Consider the following 11,488-nt stretch of genomic DNA (forward strand, 5'->3'; position numbering starts at 1 on the left):
GCTCCTCAGGTCTCGGCTCAAATGCCAACTGCTCATGAGGCCTTCCCTGACCATTCTACTTAAACCTGTGCCCGTGCAATACATTCCTTATTCCCTTTCCCTGCTCAATTTTTTTTCATGACACTTGCCATTATGTAACCTCCTGTATATATTCTTGATGGGCTTTGGAATTTATTAGCATCTCCTATTATACACTATCTTTTAATGACATGATCTCTTCTGCTTTGGTACACCCCAGGCCTACCTAGTGCAGTACCTGGCATCTGGTAGGCATGACCAAATTTTTTTCTAGAAAAGTTAATTTTCAGGGCACCCAGGTGGCTCAGTCAGTTAAGCGCTGGACTCTTGACTTCGGCTCAGGTCACGATCCCCAGGTTTGTGAGTTAAAGCCCATATCAGGCTCTGTGCTGACAGCTCAGAGTCTGCTTGGGAGTCTCTCTCTCTCTCCCTCTCTCTCTCTCTCTCTCTCTCTCTCCCTCTCCCTCTCCCTCTCCCTCTCTCCCCCCCCCTCCCTCTGCCCCTCCCTTGGTGTTGCGTGCACTCTCTCAACATAAATAAATAACCTTAAAAAAAGTTAATTTTCATAAGTAATGGCCAGAGGGCAATACTGTCATCTTACAGATGATGAAACTGAGGCTCAGCGGTGACATGACTTGCCCAAAGTCATACAGCCAGGACATGAATCCCTGAGGTTCAACAGGGAAGGAGAGAGGGCATCCCTCCCTTTACTGTTGAAGGATGATCAAGGACATAAGAAGACTTGGTGTCTGGGAGACAGAAAATGGAGTTCAAATCCGAAGATTGTCATTAGACAAGTCCCTGGTTTTTGCCACACGAGCTTCAGTTTCTCCATCTGTAAAACGGACATATCAATCCCTACACTACACAAAGGCATTGGGAGTATTCAGTGAGATATTTTAGCCCAGTGCCTGCTACTGGGCTATGCTCAATGCAACCCAACCCCGCCTTGGCCTCCCAAGTGACCTCGCAAACCCCTCTCCTAATTCTGCCAGCCCTCAAGCGGGCCAGGTTGAAATGCCCCAACATCTGGGCTAGGGAAGAGAGATCCCGTGAGGAACACTTCTCGGGCGCATGCACAGCTTCTGCATCACGTGGCTGATACAAGTGGGCAGTTGTGAGGTGGGAGGAAGGTCATGACCCTGTTGGGATAAGTGGGGCCGTTTTGTTCTCACCTCAGCTAGAGGGTCCTGGAGCGACTGTAGGTCCGCTTGATGGGCAGAGAGAAAGCTAAGACCTTCTTGAACCTCAAAGGAGGTTCTTTTGGCCTTTCCGTTTTTGAGGGAGGCTTTGGCAGGCCCCTGGGGCGAAGGCAACCCCCTCCTAGGGAAATGGTAGATCTGGCCCCCATGAGGCTGGGCAGCCCTGCTGGGCAACCCTTCCCCATTCGTTGCGACGGGGCACAAATGAGCGTTCAGCCCTTCTCTGGTGTTCGGCACTAGGGATGCAGTGACATAGGCCCAGCTGGGGAGACAGACATTCCCTGGGAAGTGTAAACTGAGCAGAAACCAGAGGGATGAGTATGAGTTAGCCTGGAAAAGAAGGGAGAAGAAGAGGTTGCAGACAGATGTGGGAACAGAGGTCAAAGGCCTTCAAGTGGGAAGAAGCCTGGCTGGTGGAGAGAACTGAGGCGGGAGCAGTGACAGTGTAAAGAATTTTGGACTTGATCCTAAGCAGTGGGAAGCCAGCGAAGCTGAGGAGTAATATGATCTTTAGAGTCCTGCATTGAATGTTTTTGCTTTGCTTTCTTGTTAAAAAAAAATGGATTTTGAATTCATACCTGCCATTCTAATTTTTTTTTTTTTTAGAAGTAGAAAATAAGGGAACAATGGAACACGTATATACCTCCAGGATTAAATATGCTAACAGATGCAAACTTCCTGGCATTCTATATGTGGTCTATAAATGGTACTTCCCTTATCTTCCCTCTAAATTCTATTCCACAATTTTTCCTATTCCAGGAGCACGGAAGGAGACCAATCTTCCCTACAGACCAAAGATAAATTTCTTTTGAAGTACTCTGGATGGACAAAAAAATCTGTTCAAAAGATCAAAGGGTGATTATTTTACCAAATTATTATTTGAAGAATATGCTCACCATGATCATACAACTATTTTTTGATTTATGGAAATACAATTGGTATTCAACTTTTTAGGAGTATGTTTAGCGTGTAAAACAAGAACAAATTGCATGAAGTAAGAGCCCACGTCTGTGTTGTTTCTCACTAAGATCAGCACCTTTCTGGCCACCTAGTAGGCTTTTGAATATCTGTGTGATTGATTTCAATACTGGAATATGTTTTCTGTTAAATCTCAAGGGCATCAGTTCTGCAGTTCTCCCTTTATAGTTGTTAACATGAATTTTGATGACACGAAAAAGCTTGTTCTCCGAATTATATTTAGCTCATACAAACTCTACTGCACAATTATGTTGTAAAGAGGAATTAGGTTTTATCTTTAAGTTGTTATTATAGCCTTGTGAGAAGGTGAACATTGAGAATAAGTACAAAGTAGTAGCATATCGTATTATTAATTTTGCTACTTTTTTAAAAACACTGCGGTGCAGGGCCTAGAACAGGCTGACACATGTGGTAGGTGTATCAGTCAGGGTCTGCATAAGAAACAGATGGCACACTCAAAATAGATAATTAGGGGAGGATTTAATAGAGACACTATATGCAAGGGTTGGTAAGGTGTAGGGAAACCATAAGGATAGTGCAGTATCCAAGAGGCTTGTAATAGCTGGGGTCTTTGTCATTTTTTAAAAAATTTGTTTACGTATTTTGAGAGAGACAGAGATGGCACGTGTGGGGGAGGGCAGAGAGAGAGGGAGACAGAGAATCCCAAGCGGGCTCCGCACTGACACAGGGCTCAAACCCACAAGACCAAAACCAAGAGATCTTGACCTGAAGCCAACAGCAAGAGTCGGACGCTTAACCCACTGAGCCACCCAGGCGCCCCAGTCTTTATCATCTCTAGATCTGGAAGTTCAAAGGAGGGAGAAATGACAGAACCCAGGAAGAGAGGACCACCTTGAGAAGGAGCGGTGGTGAGCTATTATCAATAGCACAACCAACCCGTGGTGATCTGGCAGGGAGGGAACTGGGGGAATAAATACTTTGACCTCACCCTCCTTCTGCCCTCCACGCCTCTGCTGCTGCCTCCCATTGGCTGGAAGCTAAGAGGACTAAGGAGTGAGTTGATGTAGGAGGGGTAGAAAAGTGGACCTGAAGGGGCAATTGGAAAATACCTGTTATAGAAGACTTCATTTCCTTGTTGAGTGAAGACTTGACGTTTAAATCTTGGTATTTTAGTAAGAAAATGAAACCTTTGGGAATGGCACCTATGGCAGTAAGTTCAGGGTCATTCATTCATTCATTCTTCTACTGACCATACTATAAAAAAGTACTGTGCTGGGCATTTTGAGAGAAGCCCAGCCATGGCAAAAGAATCCTAGATATGCAATGAATTTTCCTTCTCGATGCATGTATTTAAAAGAAATTATTATCAAAGTATAGTTGATATGCAATGTTATATTAGTTTTAGGTGCAACCGCATAGTGATTCAACAATTCTATACATTACTCAGTGCTCTCCAAGATGAGTGGAGTTTTACCATCTGTCACCATACAATGTTACTGACGCGTGTATTTTTAAGAACACATCCCCACTCTATCAAAGCACCTGTCTAGAGCTCTGAATAGTAAACACGACCCCACCGGTCTCAAAATTAGGTACTGCTCCCCCAGAAGCAAGTGAGTTCAGTTCAGGCAAAGCTCAAAGGTTCTGAATCTTGTGGCTGGCCACTGGCAACAGTTAAATTCCTTGCCATGTTGGTACCTAGGAGGTAGCTGAATAGTCATTTTTCAGGCAAGCAGAGTGGGATTTATCAGTGCAACTCTGGAAATTAGACTTGCTCTTATGAATGGAGTCAGTTGTGGTCTCACATGGTCTGAATCTGTGAAATCGTGTCCCTCTTTAATGAGGTCCTCTCAGAGGAGGAGGGAACGGGTCTCCTTTAGTGACATGACTCTGACAAGCAAATCAATTCGTTCCATTTGTTTCCTCTTTGAAAACAGCAATCCTCAAGCGTTACATAATCTAATCTTCATGCCTCGCTGGTTTGTTCTGTCCTCCTGAGGAATTGGCAGATGGTGCCAATGCGGAGACCCGCGCACACGCCTCGCAAGCCTCATGGTAACGGGAGAGATGCTCACAGTGTCTGTCTCTTTGCTGTGGGGTCCCTTGCTGGCATTTGTTTCCCTGGATCGGTTTGCTCTTTAGCATTCCTCAGGCACCACTGGCTTCTTGCCTTGGGCTCTCATTCCAAGATTAATTGGAAATGCTGAAAGCAGATAAAAAGAGAACAGAAAGTGAAGTTGAAAGGGCAGAGAATTTGCCAGATCTTTTCTAAAAGCCCTTCTCCATTAAAGGCTGAGCGTCTTTGGGGTTTTAGCTCCAGACCTTCCTCATCCAGCCTGGTCCCGGTATATATCTTTGTTGCTGGGTTACACATAGCCCGGGGACAGGACGGGGATGTGTCAGTTCTGGGGGAGCAGAGCTCTGCTTCATAAGGTGTCTCAATTTCTCTCTCTCCCAGTGACTCATTTACCAGCAGGAATGATTGTTCTCCAGATAGGGCAGTTGCCTAGAACCCACCTTTAGGTCAGTGATGTCAGCCTCGCTAAAGGAAAATTATCTCAGAACTCTGTAAGGCGAGGGGCCTCCCGTCAAGGTCCTGCCGGCCAGAACCGTGATGTTTAGATGTCCGGGCAAAGATGTTGCCTGTACATCTCATCTGCAAACTGGGAAACGGCAGCTTCCGAGAAGGCAGGCGGCTGCTCAGACATCCTGTGGTGGGGATGGTTCTGCTGATGCTCAGGACCAGAAATCAGCTGATGGGTGCTGGTGGTGCCTTTCAATTGTTAAAATACCGAAATACTTCCACATGAGTTGGTAAATAGTTCCATCTGTGAGCTCCCAGTGCTTCCCATCCCTCTGCTCATACTTGAGTCTGTTGAGAGGGTCTTACTTCAGGTAATTTTATGAGTAGCCCGACCATTCCCCGCAGCAAGGTGAGCCTTCTTTGCTGAACCCACATCGTTTCCAACCTTGCGGTCCGGGGAGGTCTGCTCGGTGTGGGACCGGGCACAATTCCAAGTGCCACAGATGTAACCGCCCTGCTCACAGACTGCACTGTTGGCTGACTCTGATTTTGGATGAAACCTCCAGGCAATTAAAACATAGAACCCTCCTGCCTGTGGCAAAAACATGCCGGGTCCTTAAAGGTCACATGTACTTTTGTGCTGGCTGGTCACTCAGGATCCAGGTTCTATATAGGAAAACAGAAATGATCTGTCTGAAAGGGAAAAGCAAACCTTGCAGAATCATGTTTCAATTCCATTTCCACCCCCTCCGCTGAGTCCAAGCACAGGAGACTCATCTCTATAAAAACAGCAATGCGTTGCTTCTTTTGATTTGTTACTCCTTCACTAAGTATTAGGTGAACACCTGTAATGTGGCAGTTACTGTGCTAAGTGCTGCATATCCTGGAGTGACGAAATCAGGCCTGTCTCTGCTTTCATGGAACATACAGTCTAGTGGGAGAGACAGATAATAAAGGAGGCCATGTGGTTGGAGTGTTGTTAGGTCACCCGAACACGGGTTGCATTTCAGCTAATGGAAACTGCACGGATGTAATGGTAACTTCCAGTGTGTTGTATACTGATGGTATATATCTCCACCAATTGAGTGTAGGGGTGTGTGGTATTGTATTAAAGGAGTAAGGCATTGAGGGTGGGAGTGCGGAGTGATCACTCCTGCATCCAATCAAGATCTCAGAGAGGCTAAGAACTGCTCTGGATTAAGGAAGGAAAGTGAGGGGGGCCTGGGTGGCTCAGTCGGTTGAGCGTCCGACTTCAGCTCAGGTCATGATCCAACGGTCTGTGGGTTCGAGCCCCGCGTCAGGCTCTGTGCTGACAGCTCAGAGGCTGGAGCCTGCTTCACATTCTGTGTCTCCCTCCCCAACTCGCGCTCGCTCTCTCTCTCTCTCTCTCTCTCTCTCTCTCTCAAACATTAAAAAAAAAAAGAAGGAAAGCGAGGAGCATTCTGAATGAGACTGATGGTGATGATATGTTCTAACATCTGGAGATCAGATATGCTGTTCTTAGAAGAAGATGGTAACCAGTTGTGGAATGAGTTAAGTCACAGCACAGGGAATACAGTCAGTGGTACTGTCATGACATTGTCTGGTGACAGATGGCAGCTACACTGGTGATGAGCCCCGCATAACGTGTAGAGTCGTCAAATCCCTATGTCGTACACCTGAAACTACTGTAGCATAGGGTGTCAGCTGTGCTTCAATAATAATGACAAAAAAGATGGTAACTCCTCACCAGCCATCCATAGGGGACCGAATTTCCCTGCTCTATACTTTCTCTCTCCTTTGCCCTTGAAACCAGGAAACAAATACAGAACTTGCTAGTAGGATGAGTGGTACCAACTGCCCCCACAAAACCGTGGCGAGCAAATGGCCTACATAGGAATCAGCTCGTGACAACCTTGGCCTCACGTCAGAGGCTCTTACTGACTGAGTTTAGCTGCTATTATTTTGAAAAATCATAACTCACATCCCTAAGACAGTCCAGTGGTTGGTTCTATTTGTCGGTATTATTTTTGCTCTGCCTGTCTTGCTTGTCTGATTTATCTTTTTATTGAGTTCCAATGTGTACACGGAGCAGTCTTCCATGCACAGTGCGGTTTTGGCACATGCATATATGCCTGTAACCCACATCTCTTTTCATTTTATTTTAAAAATCTTGGAATCCTCTTAAGGGATGAACATTTGGGTCCAAAGGCAGATTTCCACAAAGGAATCCCCTATTCAGTCCACTGACTGCCCCTTCCCCACCAAAAAAAAAAAAAAAAACCCCAAAAACCAAAATCTCATCCAATCCTTTCCTGAGTTCTCCAATCACCACAGAGGACTTAAAGCCATAAGAACATTTTGTAATCCCAGCTTTCTGAAACCTAACAGAGAGATTTTGTCATCTGAAAACAAGGGAGAGATTAAGTGCGGAATCTGATTCTGAAAACAGCAGAAAGGAGTGAGCTAGGCGGGAAACGTCATGGAGAATTAATTTAAGCACCACTGTGCAAAGGCTCCACAGCCTTTTTCTAGACTCTAAATATGACACACCGTCCTGGTCAGGAAAGTACAGTTTTTTTAGAGGAGTTTGCTACGGGGACATGACGTTATCAGAGTGACAGGTGTTAAAAGAGAGACCCAGGTACATTTTTAAGAATTTTGCCCTGGGGCGCCTGGGTGGCTCAGTCGGTTAAGCGACCGACTTGAGCTCAGGTCATGATCTCACAGTTCATGAGTTCGAGCCCACATTGGGCTCTGTGCTGACAGCTCAGAGCCTAGAGACTGCTTCAGATTCTGTGTCTCCCTCTCTCTCTGCCCCTCCCTGCTTGTGCTCTCTCAGAAATAAATAAACGTTAAAAAACTAAAAAAAGAAAAGAAATTTGCCTTTCACCCTGCCTCACTCCTTCTGAATGGATTCTCTTAGAAATTAAGACATACAGACAGCTACACACACTTTTCTCTCTAGACTGGTGCCATGGTCTCGGACGTATTATCTCTATTTAACTGCCCTCGTATGCTAGGATGTTTTTCCAGTGCTCCAAAGCAGCTATCCTTTTGCAGAACTTTGGCCAAGGGCTATAGAGTCAAATAATATTACAACATGTAATTATTTAATAATTACAATCTGTAAAACACTTAAGGGCAAGTGAGAAATTTTATGTGGAAATGCTCTTAAAGCTATAAAGGGTATATATGTATATATATAATCCATATGGATTATTTAAAAATTATTTCTACATGGCAGGACCCTTTGCAGTAACTATATTCCCATTATATCTCACAATCAGAAAGCCAAGCCATTCTCATTTTCCACATGCAGAACTTTCCCTGTCTTTACGATGGTACTTCTGAAATATTTCCTGAATCTGACCAAGCCTCTACATTTAGTCCTCTTTTATTTTTATGTTTATTTGAGAGAGAGACAGAGTGTGAGCAGGGAATGGCAGAGAGAGAGAGAGAGAGAGAGAGAGAGAGAGAGAGAGAGAGAGACAGACAGAACCCAAAGCAGGCTCCAGGCTCTGAGCTGTCAGTACAGAGCCCGATGTGGGGCTCGAACTCACAAACTGTGAGATCATGACCTGAGCCGAAGTTGGATGCTCAACTGACTGAGCCACCCAGGCGCCCCGCTACATTTAGTTCTTATTACCTCCCCACCAGACCTAAAATCCATAAAGAAAGGCAGGATGGTCATTTGTTTACTGCTCTCTTCCTGATGCATAGTGTACATGGTGGGCACTTGCTCATTTTTGTGAAATGAATGAACCGCATTTCCTAAGGTCCTTCCAGTCTACTCCATAATGCATCAGAACACAGTTCTGCCTGTGTCTGGTACCTACTTGTAAAGCCTTCCAGGCCTCTCTACTGTTGATAGAATAAAGGACTTGCTCCTGAATGATGTCACATTCAAATTCCTTCCCAGTCTTGTTCCAACCACTTTTCTGGGCTATCTTCCTCGTCCCCCACCCTCCCCCCCACCCGCCGAATGATTCCAAAACACACCGTGCAGCCTCATGCTCCCAAGGCTTCACGTAAGCTGTTCCCCCTGCCTGCAATGACCTTCCTTTTACATCTGGTGGAATTTCACTTCTCCAAACACGGCTCAAATGTCACCTTCTCCAACGCCTTCCCCAACCCCCCTGAAGGTGCTGCTCAACCCAGCCTGTCTTTCCCTTATTGCCTGTTTCCCATTACATTATAGTGGCTTTCATTCTCTCTTGATTTTCCTGTGAATTCCTTGAGAGCAGGGACTGAATCTTACCGTCATTCTTTAAATATCTCCCAAACCTGACCGCTGCTCACCCCTTGCCCCCAATCATTCTAGCTAAACTGCCACCTTCTCCCACCTGTTCCGCATGACAGCACCTGACTGGATCCATGTTGCCAGACTGCCGTCCAACAGGGGACCTGCCACGAAGCAGCCAATGATCCTTTAACAATGTAAACAACCACATGCCACTCCTCTACCACAAGCCTGCAGGCCTGCTGGCTTCCCTTCACACTTAGAAAAAACCCAAAGTCCTTGGCTGTCTGGCCCTTTCTCTCTAATTTCACCTGTACCACCCTCCCCCTTGTTCACTCCAGCTCCATTTGCCTCTTTGCTTCTTCTCGAACATGCCAAGCTGTTCTCTTCCTGGGACTTTTGAATCGTCTCCCCTCTGCCAGGAAAGCTCTTCCCCTGGGTATATACGTGGCTTGCTCCCTTACTTCCTTGTGGTCCCTGCTCAAATGCCCCACCTCAGAGAGGTCCCCCGTAATCACTGTCCAAGAGAACCTCCTCCATTAAGCCCTTCTCTCCTACCTGCTTTATTTCTTTTCACAGCACTAAATGCCACCAGTGTGTCACCATCAACTTTCCATGCATTTCTATGGTTCACTTGTCACTGAGGATAGAGACTGTTTTGTTTAGCACCATGTCTCTGATATCGAGAACAGTGCCCGGCAAATAACAGGCACTCAAGTGTTTGTTGAATACGTGAATGAATCTTGGTATATCAGGTGCCTAACACAGTGCCCGGTTCTAGAAATCTTTAAGTGAATGAACAAATCAGCAAATTTTACAAATGAAATGGAACCTTGGCATATATCCAGGATTCCCCAGGATCTGAGTGCAAGTGTTTTATCCATTGGCTCCATGAACATAATCTTAATTGCTTTTATTTACTCTAATATCATAGGTGATGCAACCAGGTCCCTCACTTTTCCAGAAATCGGTTGTGGACAGAGGTGTTGGCCAGCAAATTCGGGAATTTCGGAAAGATGACCAAGAGCGGCACAGCAGGGATTCCAAATACCCTTCGTTGACTCTCATCAGCAACTAAGGGACCCTGATAAGGTATTTTATCTCCTGTGATTTATGCAGAGTGTGCACTTGCTGTTAATCCTGCTGAACACCGATTATTCTGAGGGCTGGAACAGGTGAGACATTGGTCCCAAACTGTGAGAGGGTGGGCCCTTTATGCCCTTCATATCTGAGTGGATGATACAGTGAGGCTCCTGGGCTGCTGGACCCCAGCTCGCCTCAGTATTTGTGCTTTAGGAACCTGAGTGGCTTTGATATGCCAATTCAGTCCCTCATAGGTGAGCTGGGGAACAATTTGCCACACTTTCCTTGTTCACTTTGGCCTCTGGCTGTTACTTTTTCCTGCCCATTCTGTTTGTTTTTTTCTTAATTCCTTGCACATGGGTATGTCAAAGAAGCAGGCAGTGCAGAGTAGGGTGAACCCTTGGCATGAGTGAAGTGTAACATATTGGTAGTCTGTCCATCTATCCTTCTCTTGAGGCTAAGCAGTGATCAGATGTGCCCAATTCTCATGCATGGATGGCATCAGGGCCAGAGACCAGAACAGGGAGATCCTGGGAGGTTCCCATCCCACCCCTTCCCTTCAAATCTCCAGTATCCCATTACTAAACAAGAGTGGGAGACGGGGCTTCATAAGGTGTAGAGGGAAGGGAACTAGGTTAACTGCACGTGGGCCCTATTCTAAGCCCTCGGCCAGGCCTTTTATGTGCATGGCATCATTGGATGTTACCGAGGAGTTGGTTATGATCATTTACCTGCATTTTAGAGAAGAGAGAGAGGGGGGAAAAAAAAACAAACAAAAAAAACCAAACAAGGTCCAAGAGGTTGATGACACTTGTCCAAGTTACCCAGATGGTAAGTGGCAGAGCTGGGATCTGAGATTCAAACCAGGCCTTTGTGACTCCCTGGCTGCCCACCAAGAGCAGGAATTTCTCTAACATCTGGAAAGACACGAAGGCAGGGGGTAGGGGGGCAACAGCTGGAGGGGTAGCAAATGGCTCCTACCTGAGATTTCATCATCACCAGGCCCTGCAAAGTCCAGGTTACACTGATGCCACCTGGCTTCTCTTCTGCTTTGACAACTGAAAACTCTCTGGCTGATTTGCCAGGGTCATCCTGGTCACACTCCGTGGTACTGGAGTGGATGAAGCGCCCCATAGACGCTCCTTCCAGCGGTGTCCTTCCACGCCATTCTGGCTCCCGTGTCTGTTTACACAGTGCTGTCCTGGAGTGCCTTCACCCTTCTTGGGTCTCCAGTTCATGGCACCTCTCTCTCCTCGTTTCCAAAGTTGTACCCCCTGGGGAGTGCACCCCGCCTGCATTTCTGGAAGTTCCAGCGGTTCCGGGTCACTGTGGGAGCCTCCGGGCGCGTTAAGAGGCACCGCCGCCTATCAAGGTCTGGGCATCTTTGGGGCCATTCGCCGAACCCCTTCCCTAGCGCTCCCGGCTCCGCGCCGCAGTGCCCCCTCCGCCGCCAGAGGCCGCCCGGAAGCGGGGCTCCTCGAGCGCGGGGCGGGGAAAGGG

At 46.7% G+C, this 11,488-nt stretch overlaps 1 long non-coding RNA gene across 1 annotated transcript; it reads right to left on the reverse strand.

The window, feature by feature from the left end:
- Positions 1 to 3,531: 3,531 nt before the first annotated feature.
- LOC128777012 (uncharacterized) lies at positions 3,532 to 11,449 on the reverse strand. Its single transcript, XR_008422145.1, has 2 exons — positions 10,970 to 11,449; positions 3,532 to 4,362 (listed from the first exon to the last, which is right to left on the reverse strand). It is a non-coding gene; the product is annotated as an uncharacterized LOC128777012 (long non-coding RNA).
- Positions 11,450 to 11,488: the final 39 nt, after the last annotated feature.

Source organism: Panthera pardus, unplaced genomic scaffold (assembly GCF_024362965.1).
Source record: "Panthera pardus isolate Hobbes unplaced genomic scaffold, ASM2436296v1 HiC_scaffold_15, whole genome shotgun sequence".
NCBI classification, from domain to species: domain Eukaryota; kingdom Metazoa; phylum Chordata; class Mammalia; order Carnivora; family Felidae; genus Panthera; species Panthera pardus.